The sequence below is a fragment of the Varroa jacobsoni genome, unplaced genomic scaffold (assembly GCF_002532875.2).
Source record: "Varroa jacobsoni isolate VJ856 unplaced genomic scaffold, vjacob_1.0 scaffold_1403, whole genome shotgun sequence".
NCBI lineage: Eukaryota > Metazoa > Arthropoda > Arachnida > Mesostigmata > Varroidae > Varroa > Varroa jacobsoni.
Window position 1 is genome coordinate 258735 of NW_019214305.1, and position 15258 is coordinate 273992.

The window sequence follows — 15258 nt, forward strand, 5'->3', positions numbered from 1 at the left end:
TTAAAAAGTTATTGAATTTCGAAATCTGGCGGAGTCGCTTATAACAACCTAATTATGGATAAATACGTATGTAGGGCTATATATACGTGGAGCGAATAGTTGTAAAATGCTTAAACCAGTGCGCTTCAGTATATGTATAAATGTAGATTGTAAATATGCATGCGGCAAGCATAATAATATCATAATTCCTAGGTAAAAGCAGCGCCAATCTGTATAATGACATATGAATCCGACTTAATCGCAGGATGCCAATAGTATAATTATTACTAGCAGCATTTTAGTGCAGGTGATAGCGGAAAAAAAGGTCCTCGGGGTGCGCCGCATCGATATCGATGTGCGCTTGTATGAATACAATTTAACGTGACGAAAATTAGGAAACGAAACAAAGCAATAGGATAAAAAGCTAATTTCAACGGGCATTTGCAGCATACTCCGCAAGGTTACGCAAGTGGGTCGTCTTACGCGCATGTCTTAATGCGCCAATGCTGCTGTGGCATTTCCCTTTTAGCCTGACTCTGTATTTCCTTGCTTTTGAAGCTGACTTTACTTTGGTGCTATATCCCATTTAATAAATCTTACCTTGAGAGCTATTTCGATCTTGTTCTGTGCCATGTCTTGTTTCTGTTTATGTGTGACAACAGTGATATGAATTCAGGTGAACGTGGGTTTAACAAGTAACAGTGACGACAGATCAGATATAAAAGATTGCTTTGAAAAGATTGTTAAGTCTGATCTTTCTTAACTTTCAAACTAATGGACAGACCTTTATGTGAATTAACGGATCTGGGAAGACCGTTGGGTATAATTTACGAAAAAATTCAGAGCAAATGTATATGATGGGTGGTGGAACAACAACGAAACAGTGGAAAACATTACACAGACTCACTTAACAGGTAATTTAATAATTGTCGTCTAGAGCTTCTAGTATCAATAATACTATTTGTCGATTAAAGTTGCAACGTTAAATGTGCTCATAATCTTGTTTTGTTTAAAACAGTAAGAACAGTGTGTTTGACTATTTCTGTGCATATATGAATGTCTATATAGCAATATGTAGGCGGAATCGGAAACGAAGTTGCGTAATACGCCGGGCAGTTCCTCTCACAGTCTGAAGAACAAAGTGAAGTTGATATCGAACTGTAACTTTCGTTCCCAAAAGAAGATGTTCTCTCGTAGCGTTACCGCTGTACAGTCTTTGCCTGCTTATCTGCATTTCTCTTTCCTATCTCCTCTTTCCCGCTTGAGGGATCCTATTTTCCTCAAGCACCCCGTCACCTCCTCGTTGAGAGTGACACTAGGCGCGAATGTTTAGGTAGCACGGAACACAACGTCAAGATAATGCGATTTACAACGCTAAAACCTTTGTGCATCTAGGGGGTAGGGATAGTTTTATTTCTATACTTACGAGATAGATATGTAGTTGGCGGTGGCTTACGTTAACCTTAAATGTGTCCACTATTTCTAGATAAAAGACCCATGAGGTCTAGTTTTATGAATGGGTTACAATACTTATTACCACGGTGATTAAATCAGAGAAAAAACAAATGCAATAAAGTAGATCTTTCTTGATGACCTTCCGCTATTCCCAACACGACTGGCTTTAACAACCACCACTCCGTCTAGCTTCAAAAGCCTGTCAGAGGAAGTTTTTACTGGGTTTTTCGACACACTTACCCTTTTGTAGCTGTAATGGGGTAATCATATACGCAGCAATTAATACCCTAAAGATGATTAATTTTTCAGAAACTTGTTTAGATGCGGCCTAAAGAACAAAAAAGATAATGCTAATTACGAAATGTTATTTTGCAGCTCTCATCTTCAGCACATGGTGCAATGAGTATAGCTGAACAAAATGCTATATCTAAATGCGGAGACAGTAGAGGCTCGGCGACTTACCGAGGACTCTTAGAGGAGCAGAAGAGATTTCGATTGATTTATTGGATTTTTCGGGAAGGAGAAACGTGACCTTTACTGCTTCGACTCCTGTGCTATTGTTCCCCGTGCCGGTTAAATCAGGAGGTAACGAGGTGCACCCTAGATTACGATGGGAAAGTAACACTCCATTCTACCCCTCGCAGTACGACACCAACTACTTTAGCTATATGCAGTATGTAAATGCATACATACGACAAAGAACCTGCAGAGCTAGCTCAGTTGCACCTAAAATATGCAGGCTGGCGAAATTAACAAGAAAGTTTATTAAACTTGTGTTTATTAAACTTGAGTTTGTAAACCTAGTGGTTCAGTTTGAATCCAATTAAATTGCCCTTGCTTATCAGCTTATTGTATTTAAGAGCTCTGTGTTGCTCACAAAAGATAAACTAGACCATCGGATGCTACAGCGCGCGGAATATTCCAAACTCGCTGCAATTCTTATAGATTATTGACTAGGCAGATAGCATCGTAGACCCGCGCGACGTTACAACGTATGTGCCAGACTGGTTTTGGCCTTTGTGCAAAACTTAGCCACTATCGGCCCTTGAAAAGGCTCATGATCGATACCTGACAATTTCCCATCCAATCTGTACTTTAACACGCTTCAAGAAAAGGATATACTCGGCGGACTGCACCCCGGCTCTAGTTCACGATAAGCGGTGGGACGACAGTAATGCACTAGTTCAAAAACCTCTTCGTATGAGTGGTGTAGAAGGTTTATGGTGAGTATTACTGCCCATGCTAATTGAACTAATATACGCGTTATAACCTAGTATATTTAATATCAAGTCTACAAAGTATCAGTAGCGTCTGTCAAAGCTCCATGCCAGGTCGGTTGCTTTAATACTAAACCTTAGAGTGCATTTGCATTACGCCGTTTGCAGTCTGTGCACGATGCGCGCTTCGACTAGACACCTTCTACAACTCGTAAGGTCCAGCGGTTCGTTTTTATGAGAAACATATTCTTGACTAATAACGAAGTGATTCGTATAGAACAAAAGCACTGCTGATGTGCTCCCATTGAAGAGGAAATATCATCAATAGCGTTTCAATTAAGTTCGCTGATTTTTCGTATTCAAAGTCGGTATGTTGCTGCCCAAATGTCTTTTCGTTCTCCTCCAGGTCGAAAGAAACGAACAGAGCGTATATTCAATATAAAATCATATCAATTCGATATTTTTGTAGCATCCATGATTTATAGTTGTAACTGATTCTTTCAGCCTGACACAACTTTATTATGCAGTTGCCTATGACAGTGTAAAATACCTTATCGGTATAATTATTCGAAACGAGTCATAGTTACGGTCTTTTTGTTTGCTGCTGCTGGATAGTAGCAGACTTAGGGAAAACGATTAGACCCATACTATTAAGGATGAGCTCTTTTGCCCTGAGCATGTAGCTAAATAAAGTTAAATGGACAATAATAAAACAAAGAAAAATATCATAAAACACTTCTGCTCTCAGTTCAAAATAATTCTCAACGTATTTATTAGAAATGTACATTTAAGTGTCCAGTAATATGTTCGATTCAGTTTTCGAAAATTGTTACCGTCTATCGATGCGAAACGTTCGTATGACATGAGCAACCTGAAAAGTTGTATTTATCTTTGGGAACGAGCGGCGTCATATATAAAACATTCTAGTATGAAGGTTCCAGAGGTAAACTGTTTTGCATACCCAGATCTAACTACCGGGACTAAAACGACTATGAAGCTTTCTCATACAGCGATGCTTGCTGCCTGTTCAGCTCTTCAATATGACTCAGCTGACAGAGGCGCGTGTTTGTAATCCATTCATTACGACAATGCCCAAATACTTCAAGTGTAACGTGTATTTTTCATTCTCGACTATCGCAAACAACAATTTTGCTCCCGCATCCAACAAGCTACCCGGAAACAAGCTACGGCAACATCGTTAAAACTGCCGTCAGCAATAGTAAAACTAGAAACGAATGACTAACAGGACATGATAAGCACGAGCCATTTAGTGGATATTTGCCTGCTCATCAGCGTCTCTCTGCTGGTCGTGCTGCCTAGTTTGGCTTAACAGAGTCTCCTCATTGTTTTACCGTCAGAACAACAGCTGTGCATGATTCGCCCCTAAAATCAAAGCGCTTCTTTAAAGTCTGCCTGAAGCTTAAAGACTAGAGCTATCAAAATCATCTAGAACATTGGTCCATCAAAAACGAATTGTTTGAAAATTAGTTGAAGATTTTTAAGAACAATATTTCACACTCTATTTTACCAAAATAGAGTTCTTAATACATATTGGTTAATTACAGAATTGACATGCCACCTCAACCCAAAATATCAATAAGAAAATCAGAGGGATAGGGGCGTTTCTTATGAGCCATATTATGGTACACTATGGACATCGAAAAAGAACATGGTCCAAGTCAGATGACAATAATATTATTAAGGAAATTACCACGTTCCTATTTATATACGAGCCGCATACTCTACTTGGGTACAGACATGTGGGTTCGTCGATGAGTCCAGCGGCGTTCGAGCCTATCGTCCAACAAGCGCCCACAACAGACGCCTTATTAGCCAATGTTTTTTTTTTATGAAATAACTATTTCGATACTACTAAATAGCTTCAAAGCAAGAGACGTACTGGCTTCATATACAGTATCTTCTGCAAAATCAATACTAATAAAGAATTGTCATTCAAGAATTACTTGAAGTAAGGACTTGAATGTCAGATGTGCAAATGCACAATGTTTAGATCTGTGCCTGCAACATGTTTTTCGCGACGCCAAAACGGCATGTGATATTTATGATAAATGATTTCCGGAAACCGTTCTTATTGACAGTTTTTGGTTCTGCTACTCGGTAATTATTGAACTTCCCCGTTGCGTAGAAAAATCAGAATACTAAACATTCTAGTATTTCACTTCGTACGATCAACCGCACAGGTCTCAGTTTCCTAAATCCTGCTTGTCACCTTCAACGAATTAATCCCCATGCCTCACGCAATACACCTACTCAATCATTTGTCATTTGTCGGAAAAGTTTTCAAACTCAATCGTAAAATTAGGCTGTAGTCCTTTCCTCTTAGATATGCTCAGTCCTTAGGACTGCCTTCTTTTAGGTCTTTTTTGAACTCTGGGATTGAAATGACAAAGCATCGATCATTGTACATAAAAGTAGGTACTAGCAGCGACGTGCGCGCTCGACCATTGGCGCTGTCTGTATCCACGTACGATTTGTGTCCACTTTCCGCTTCCCAGCTTTAAACCTATTTCAATGGATAAAATGAACATCATAACTTCCTGATAGTCGAACAAGACGCTGAGAAAAATGTGCGTTTTTGACCCATATCTGAGATATCATTGAGTTTGCCTTTGAAGCGATACTCAAAAAATTGTGCTTTTGTGATGACGGCCACAGCATGCGTCAAGATTCGCCTACAACAGTTGTGAACGGATCTACATTTACTTGAAATTTAGGTCTTTCTGTACAATTTTTACTGAGAGCCTTACCGATTTCAAACCATTTTCAAAACGATTCGACAAAACTGGGAGGGAAGCTCTACACCTTCCGTGAGCTTTCGAAAAATAACTTTGCAGCCCTTTAGTTTTACTTTTAACTCGTTTCGGTTCGTTTACGCTATGAGTTTTTCATACGTCGCGAAGTATTTAGTACCATTTCTATAGTTGGCACTTACATAGGACTTACTAAAAGCTTCTTATAGCCGTTAAAGCATTCTCTGTGGGCGCATGACGTTTTGTTGTTAACATATAGAACATGAAGCTGCATTTCTGGCATTTGATTTTTGTGTTCTGAGGACAAAACAGAAGATGGCCCAGATTCACTCACTTTAAAACGGTTGTAAAGTACAAAGCTTATACTTGGATTCTATTAAACTTGACCAGCTCTATTTACTCCACCCACCTCGTTTACCCTAATTATATGCATGCACACGAAAAAAAGCCACAGCGATTGTTTTATACTGTCGTTGAATATCACCAGTTAACATCACAACCGTATGGCATTACTTCACCATAAGCGAAGAAGCAAATGAATTAGCCTTCAAAGTCGAAGAGGACACAGGCTATTTGTGAAGGAATATAGTTGCCGTATTGAGAAATTGTTATTTCACTAGGAATCGTTTGTTGTCAAATTCATCAGTACTAACAATCATATCGAATAAACTAGTAATGGTTATCGAGATGAAAACATGTCGGGCAGATCAGAACACGTTAAGTAAATGTGCCTAATGACTTTTGATTCAGCCCCGAAACGATCCAAATTAGGTCATATTGTAGGTGATTAGGGCGCGAATTTCGAGGCTTATACTGTGGCATCGCATAGTTGATAACAGATGAAGCCCTACAGGCAAAAACGAATTTGAACGAGTTTGTCCTAGAAAGCTACAACTGACATATCACTAATTTGCTATATTACTGATTTAGTACTATTCAAAGCCGCCTCTCTACGGTAACTCAGTTACTCTATGCTACGGCTATTGTATAAGTCATATCATTTAAACACTGCGTGCTAAGGAGATCAACAGATTTCTGCGAAATCAATTTTCTTGGTACCACAGTAACGACGTCTTCATTTTTCTTTAGAACCAGATATTTAACTTAGTGCGTACCCTAGCGTGGTTTCGGTGACAGCTTAGTGAATAGCGTATTTGCATGATGTTCTTAGGGAAACGGTGTATATTCTAGATTGGAACTTGGGCATAGACATACACACTTCGTGTCGTGGTGGGAGCCAGCCGTTTACCCAGTGCTTAACGGTTACGATAGTGAACGTAAAAGTTTTTTTTATTCTATAACGTTCCAAGATACAATGTAACAGAAACCTACCAGAAAAAGGTCATAATCGATATGAGGCCTTGTTTATTTGAGCGCTTTCAACTGTCGCATTGGAGGTGATTTTGTGTTGTGGACGCCGCCAGTAGGCAAACACTGCTTTCGGCGGAAATTTCAACTATGTTGGTACAGTGGAAGCACACACGCTTCGACAACGACCCTTGTTTAGCACCATAGCTACTTTAATAGTCGGATAGTCTATGAAATCCTTATAACTCCGTTTTATCCACACGCTCTAGATTACCTGGTGAAAGAGGAATTAGATCAACACACTAGTTACCTTCCAACTGTGATTTAATTGTGAATTCAACTGACTTCAAAAGGTGTATCGCAAACTCGGAGTTCAGGTAGTAGACTATAAAAGTCAATTCTAGGGTTCGTAAAAGTTGGCAATTTGTATTCGTGGCTGCTGCATAGCCAAGATAGAAGTCCGACAAAGAAAGAGGTACACAAAGGCCGTTTGCCGGCGATCGTCAGTTGGGCGATAGAAAGAGGACAGAGAGATGAAGGAGGTGTGCTTTTTGGTCCCTTCACTGCCGCCTTTCCTTCTCTGCTTTTACGGAAATTTATATCTCGTCTTGTGTTACCGCGCATTGTCCTCCTTTCACGGACATCTCCGTTATGAATCAACTCCCTGCCTAATGGAATCCAACGTATATAGTAAAGCTATCCATGAAGTTCGAATCGACAAAGTAAATGAGACCAATGTTACTACCAATATAGTGCTGTCTAGTAGTAGATACATATGTGATTATATACGTAATACTGTACTGCAAATGCGAAGGGGTCGGCGGTGGTATACATTTAAGCACTTATGGCTACCAATAGGTGTGTGTGTGTGTGTGCGCGCCATGGAGGAATAAAGTGCAGGGGGTTGCTAAAGTGAGTTGGTTGACTGGCGGATAACCGAGGGAAAGGACCGAGTAGGCTTTGGCAGCAGCGATCATAATGGTGGCAGTAATAGCAGAGGAAAACAAGAAAGGTCTGGGTAGGGGCAAAGGAATGACTTTTAGCGAAGGACGACGGAGTCTGCTCACGCCCCACTCGATTGGAAGCTCAAGCCTCTGAAGGACTCCTTTGGGTGGAAAGGGCTTTGGCGATTGTTACATGTAGGCAAGGAAAAACTCGTCGAAAGTGCATATCACGTAACTACTTCAACGTGAATCTGACTGAAATCATTTACATATTATCTTGCATAGTCAATCATTGATTTGTTGCGGCAAATGGCCGAAGTTTTAAACAAGCTATACTAAGGGAAAACACGGATCAGTTCATTTCTCAGCTCTACTGTTCAGGATGCGCAGGAATAATTCGAATTACTCATTATTAATGCAAATTCTGATTTAATTAAGTAGAATGTTTATGTTGTATTGTTTTGGCATCTAACTCTAATTGTGTTCACACGTTAGCTAATGGCCTAGGCGACGCTCAGTTAACAGGACATCTACTATGTATTAGCGGATTTGCATGCTGTCTCCTTACTTACAGGATGCAATGACCGATATAAAAGTCCGTATTCAAGCCTAGTACAGCCGCTAACCCCATTGATAGGAAAAAGGCTTGTATAAGTTATATTTTACACCTTGTCCATATAGTGTACGAAATATCTGCACCCTCATGCGTTGCTAAATGGAAGGAGTTCAAATTATGGATAATTAATAATAATAATAATACTACTAGCTTATTGATAACAGATCAATCTCCGTGATCCATTGCCGTACTGTTGGTTTGTCCGTATGGCTATTTCACATCTGCCCAAAATCGAATTATCTATCTGTTCTTTCCGCCAAAGGACAGTGCCTGTTATTTAATTTTATATATGAACCATATTTGATAAATTGTGTTCATACCAATACACAGGTATCATATCTGTATACAGTACTGGGATGCGATGCTAATAGGTTTTGCCTTTGCCTCAACGTAAAGACAGGGCTTAATTACTTAGTCGGGCACAGATATTTGAAATAGGTAAAATTTACAAATATATCTAATTTGTGTCTTGATTGATTTGATAAAGGAGATAGCACAGTTTTAGATAGTGGCACTAAGGAGTAAGATTTGACGGATTCAATATTTACGAACAGTCAATTAGGATCACATAAAGTAATTATGACGTGGAAAGTACACAAACTGCGTTAAATTTTTGAATTTCCGAAGGACTTAAAAGTAAAGTGTATATTTCATTAATATTTTTACGTCAACGATAGAAGATACATTTCCCATTTCGTTCATTAACAACTAACTCGAGGGCTCTATTCGGACAAAAAAATCTAGTAGGTATGTTATGAACGCCGACGGTCCTAGACGTGTGCTGAGACATAATATACCTCTTGTTTAAACCAAATATATATTCTAATTTTAAATTCGATATATACGTTTATTTATTTCTTAAACAATATATTTTAAGGGAATTTCTCATACTAGAGCTGTCATTTCTGACGGTCATGATTATTCAATACGCCACGATTGTGGCGAGTCAATAATTGCATCACGTGATGTTGCTAAGCTCAGAAGCGATGATATATATAGGAAATACCAATGGATTTCTGTTCCTAAAATAGGGCCTAAAAATAGGTCGTCAAAAGTGCCCAAAGAAGGCTAACTCGTAGGTATTAATTGCCATAATAGATTTACGTTCAATAGGAAGCGCGAATATCACAGATCGATAACAAGCATTGCGGTTTGAACGCCGATAAAAAGGTTATAGAAAAATTTCGCGGCAATATTTATTTTCACATTTCCTGGTCGGTCTTCGTTTGAACGTTGTTAAAAAAAAAAAAACGATCTACTATATCATTATCTAAAAACATTTAAGCACTTTCGCACTGATATGAAAACGGTAAGCAATGTATTGCAAGAACTTTCACGTGACGGTATCTTTTTAACGTAATGCGCGTTTCACACTAGTAAAGTGTATATTAAAATAGGAAGAGTATATTGCATTACAGTTTTGTGTACGGCTTAGAACCTTGGAAAAACTAACGTCATGCTTTATGCATTTAGGTTTTTATGTGACAGTGGCTAAAATGTCGATTTCCCTCTCAAGCGAAAAGCGAGGTTTCAACGTCTAGAATGCGCACTTGCGAAGACGGCTTCATATCAAAGCTAAGAAGGCATTCCCAGAAACGTGCTAGCGACTTTTTGAAGACAGACATTTGTTAGTTATTGAACACTTTTACGTACGTCAACTGCTCCTTCCTTATAATTAAATTGTAGCTAATTGCATGGTTGTAGAAGGCACCTCTGCTTTTCTTAACGACAGAGCCATAAATTTACCGCGGTGTCTCGTTTTGCTTGTTCACATGTCCTCGTGACGCCTAACGCTGATTCGTTACGTATCAGTGTCTTTGATCACGTCATGCAAGTCATTTAGAACATTGACGAACTAACAAGGTCGGGTGGTGAGCAACAAAACCGTTTCGAAAAGTATGCGCCTTTTCAGCGCCGCTGCTCCCACTGGCCTTCTAAAGAAAAACAATTAAGACTTCAATTCAAAATTCAAACGGCCTTGATGCATCACTACACGAACCTGTGGGTTGCTGTAAAGTTTCAACGGTTCTTTTCCCGGCGGCATTATTACGTTTCGCTATAATTTGTGTAAGCGTCAACATTTTCCTTAGCATTGTAGGTTTATGTTGGAATGAAACACTAAAAATCGATTTATAACACGCGGTACCTTCTGCTAGATCGATTACTATTATGTCTGGGTACGCGTTGATTCTTGAGGGCTCAGCACATGCAGTCTTCTTATTGACCGAAATCAGGACTTGCTGACCAATTTGGATGCTACAGTTTTACCAAAAAGCCAATCTATGCTTATTTGTTAATTCAGCAAATAATATAGTATAGTTCAACCATATCCCGGTAGTGCTTACCACATGAATCGTCTCGGCAGCAGTCATGAGCATATTAATGATATGAGATTTTGCCTGTGGGAAACAGGTCATAGCAGGTATTTCATATTAAACTTATCGTTACTGTTTGTCGATTAATTATTCATGATGACGTCGTCCACCGTATCTCCTGATCTATTTATAGCTAGTCAAACCCAATTGGTCTCGAAATCAGCCTGAGAATCCCTTCATGACCGTGTCAGCATAGCAAACATTATCGTCGTCGAACATTGCGCCCATGCTGCTCTCAAATATTTATACATAGAGAGAACTATAATATACAGCGTGTTCCAAATTTCTCACCAAAACAAGGTATACACCAGAGAAGAAGAGGTTCCCAAATGGAGAATTTAAGGGTTTGATGGATGGGTTTGGGCCTGACAGAAATAGTCCCTCAGTGCACAGACAGAATGATGCTTGATAGAGGGTAGCAGGTTCCTGGTGTTCACAACCAGGAGTGCACGTTATTTTATGCAGAGGTTTTCACATACCTCTGCGGTTTTTGGTTTGGATGCAAAAGTATGTCTATTAATTCAAGAAACAAGCAAAACAGTTTTTACATTACCTACAGTGGACTTTTAGAGCAAAGGTGTGTCTCACAAGCTTACTACAGCTTATTTACCGTTTATTATTATATGCAGTCTTACAAGTCCTATTACAGCTGCATAGCGATTCCGAAGCTGGCGACTCGTTCTACGTGAAATGAAACCTCAACACATCTCGATGAAAGATGCTGCTACGGTAGTTCTCACTTAGAGGTTATAAAAAGCATCGCATACGCAGCCTTTTTTCCACCACATTACTGTAATTATTCCGAAGAAAATTTGGCCTTTTTGGATCATGGGGTCTTTCGCACCTGGATACAGCTGATAAACAATGCGTTAGCCTAAACAGAACAGCGACATAGCGTAAATATATCTCTTGTACGGCAGTACTATATTTGTAAAGGCCTCTAAAGTCAGGGATAAAGCGAGTGAAGGAAGGAAGGAAGGAAGGAAGGAAGGAAGAAAAGAGCTAGGCGCAAGGAGCAGTCTGATCGAGTCCAATGTGCTCAGAGTACGCGGTATGAGTGGAATAACGGTAAGCCCTTCTACTATGGCGACGATAGCATATCCCTCCAACATATTAACGAAGTGATGATGACAGTAATACAAAGCTATACTGTTTTGCTAAAGCTAGTACCGTGCTTGAATTGAAGCGGAATTTTCTCATGAAACGAATCCGATTGCCAAAAAAATAATAAAAAGGTTGATGAGGGCATACAAAGATAGTCAACCAACTATGTTTAGAAATTAGGTTCCTCAAACAGAAGCACACAGACGAGAGCACGAGAAGGAGATTGGCACCTAGGTATTTATAGAAAATATCAGATTAGACCAAATTCGATGGGTTAATCACGACATACAAAACAAGGAAAACATGACGAATCTTGCAGATATGTACAAGGTCATTGTTTGAAATCTTGCAACGAAAACGACGTGCCAGCATGTTGAGGATGCACTGAACTAGTGGCCCGGCATGGCAGGACACATAGAGATAGATGCGCCCATATGAGAAGCTACAGAAAAATTGTCAGTGTCGAATCGGTGCTTGAGACTCGACTGTTACCGGTCGGCTGCTAAACGTAAAGTGGTTATTCATGGACTGGTTTTCATATTCAGCCTTGGAGTAAGTTTTACTGCCATAATACCTAGGTATTATGGCAGTAAAACTTACTCCAAGAAACTAGGTATGCTGCTAGAAACTGCCGAAATCAAGTGGTAGAGGAAGGAAGGTGCCACAAGTGTGGCACCCTTGGTCATGTCGCAAACAGTAGCGGTGCCACGCCAATTTGCTGCAGTTGCGGCATAACCAGGCACGGGGCAGACAGGATCCAAATAGACGAAACGACATGGCGTCGCTTACCATTTGAATCGAACACGCTTACAGCGGCAGCTACAGAATTCTAGGGGCCTGCAGAAGCCACTTCTGCAAAACGACTGAAGAAAAAGAAATGATGCATGAACGTCAAATACATGAGAGCGCCTACACAGTGGCCTTTAACCGTATTAGCAAAAAGGGTGAAGACATATTGATCAACAGGAGGAGACAAGCGTCTTCTCCAGCTACTGCGAAACGCTGGCAATAACATTGGCTCCACTTAAAATTATCCAAGTAAGTTGCGATCAAAGCAGAATTGCTAACGTTCCGCTCGATGCCATGGCTAACAAATGTCAAGCGGCGCTCTGCCTTATAGGTGGTCTGAACATTATCTAAAAAGAAAAGCTACCATTGCGATAGCAATCCAAATAGTTTGGTCAAGGAGGGTTGTGATTCTTCTAAACAGTACTACCGTTTCAGCGCGGTATCACTAGAGGATGCTAATAATTTTTTCGTGGAATCACCAGGTTACTTCAAACACGTGGAGTGTCGGGAGGAGTAACCAAGTGGGACAGATGCTAACGGAATGAATAGCCACTAATGATTCTATAATCTTCAGTAAGAGATATTCCTATATTTATGTGGAGTGAACATGAATCTTGCGTTGACGCGACTGTCTGCCGCTCTATATTCGCTAAGAGGATAGCTAGATAGCAAGTTCTCGACGAGTAAAAGGACTTCAATGACGATCGCTTAATTGAATAAGAAATGGAAGTTAGCACACAGACGAGGCACACAGACAGATGAAGTGACTATAGCGGATTAAAATACGAGGTGGCGGTGCACTCAAAGAAAAATATGTTAAAAGGAAAGAGGCATCTAAAAAGCACAGCCGATCTTTAGACCCTTTTGGCAAAGAGTTGTGTATAAGCTGCAGCGCCCTCTATTCATCTCAAAAAGCAGCGGTCTATTTGCAAAAATAGTGGAGCGTGAAGATCAAGCTAGGTGGACACGAATAAAAATTTTTAAATTGAATGTTATCAATCACGTAATTTAGAGCCAGGAAATATTTATTATTACATATCTACGGATCTTGAACAGAACTTGATCAATGTTATAATTTATTTGTGGATTTTTTTATTTATTTATTTTTATTTATGTATACAATTTATTATTATCTGAAGCACTAGGTGCCACCGATCTCCGGGGATTTAGTTGCGCGTTGCTTGGTTTAAATAATAGGATATAACGTTACCATTGTTTTGCTCATTTTGAGTAATTAAGGCAATCACTCGCGATTTTTGCTTGAAGCCGTATTCCATCTGATGAATTCTACTTATAATCGAAACATCGAAGTAATGAAATTCAATTGTTTTTTTCAATTATATACACGGATGCATACGTACGGAAAACGTAGATAGAGAACGCATAGTTTTTACAGGGCGAAGTAGCAGCTGTACTATTCAAATAAGGCTATCGCAATATTAATTTACCGTTTTCGCAACATGCTATAAATGACAATGTGATTATGGCTGTACCATGTACGGTGACGAATTCAGCCGTTCTGTCAATATAATCTGTCAGTATTTTGTCTCTTAATGAGCCACCCATTCGTCATCGCTCTCAATCAAGACCATTACTCTTAGGCAAGGGACCAAATCGTAAACCCTCAGACGCAGCCATGGACAGCTCTTTCAATTTGTGTGCTTACTGTTGAGTCTGGTTGTAGAGGGTTGAATAAAACCTGTATAAATTATATAGGCCAATGCCTGGTTACGCATAAGTCTTGTTTGTTTAGAATATAAAAAATAGTTTAAAACATGTGAATAAGATGCAGCAGTTAGGCGGAAAATTTAGCTTGCATCTGTAATTTTTCTCTTCTATAGTCCTTTTCTTAATCCTTGTATACTGACGCTGATTTTTAATTCCCTTATTCAATAAAGGGGCGTTTCTCTTCCGCCTCGTTGTCCCCTAAATCCACGACTGTCAATAATAGATTAACAACGACTATTCCTGTATGTACAAAATAAGATTGACTTTGCTTTTAATTGTAGCAGTTATTAGTTTCGTCTTTGTATCCTGAGGATGCTTTTTAGTCAAATCAATCCTGAATAACTATTAGAAAAGCCGACAAATTATGCAAGTCAATATTTTCCAATCACACCTCACGAATCAAAGAATATCGCGTCCCAGAATTGATTATTAAGCAAAGAATTTTATATTTCCACGTTATTCTGAGAATGGGCTGATACAGACTATGTATTTTAGTGGACAATTGACTGTTTGTAGAGAAAATTACCAAAGAGTAACTTTTTGTTCAACAGAAAACGCTTGTAGCATTAGGACGGATAATATTAGGTTGGCTGCATAAAATTCGATTCAGCACAGTTACCGAATACAGCACAGATACCGAAGTTACTGAAACAGAAAGTTTACTCAGTTATGGAAAAGAGTCTTCACATTATCAAGAATAAATAAGGCCTTTTACTGCCAATGACGTTTAAGTCCTTGCGTTTCACCACCGAACCAATATAGTACCTATATCTTAGGATGCTTTACTGCCATAGAAGTCATACCAGATACCCTTTAAGGCAGGTGGCAACGCAGTGCATCACATTTAGGCGTGACAATGATTCAGTAACTATCACGAAACAATTATGTCGACGGTCGCTATTTTTTGGATAACGTTTAGATAATAACACACGGTGGTTGATTGCACCTAATTAACTTCAAATACTTGTTTAC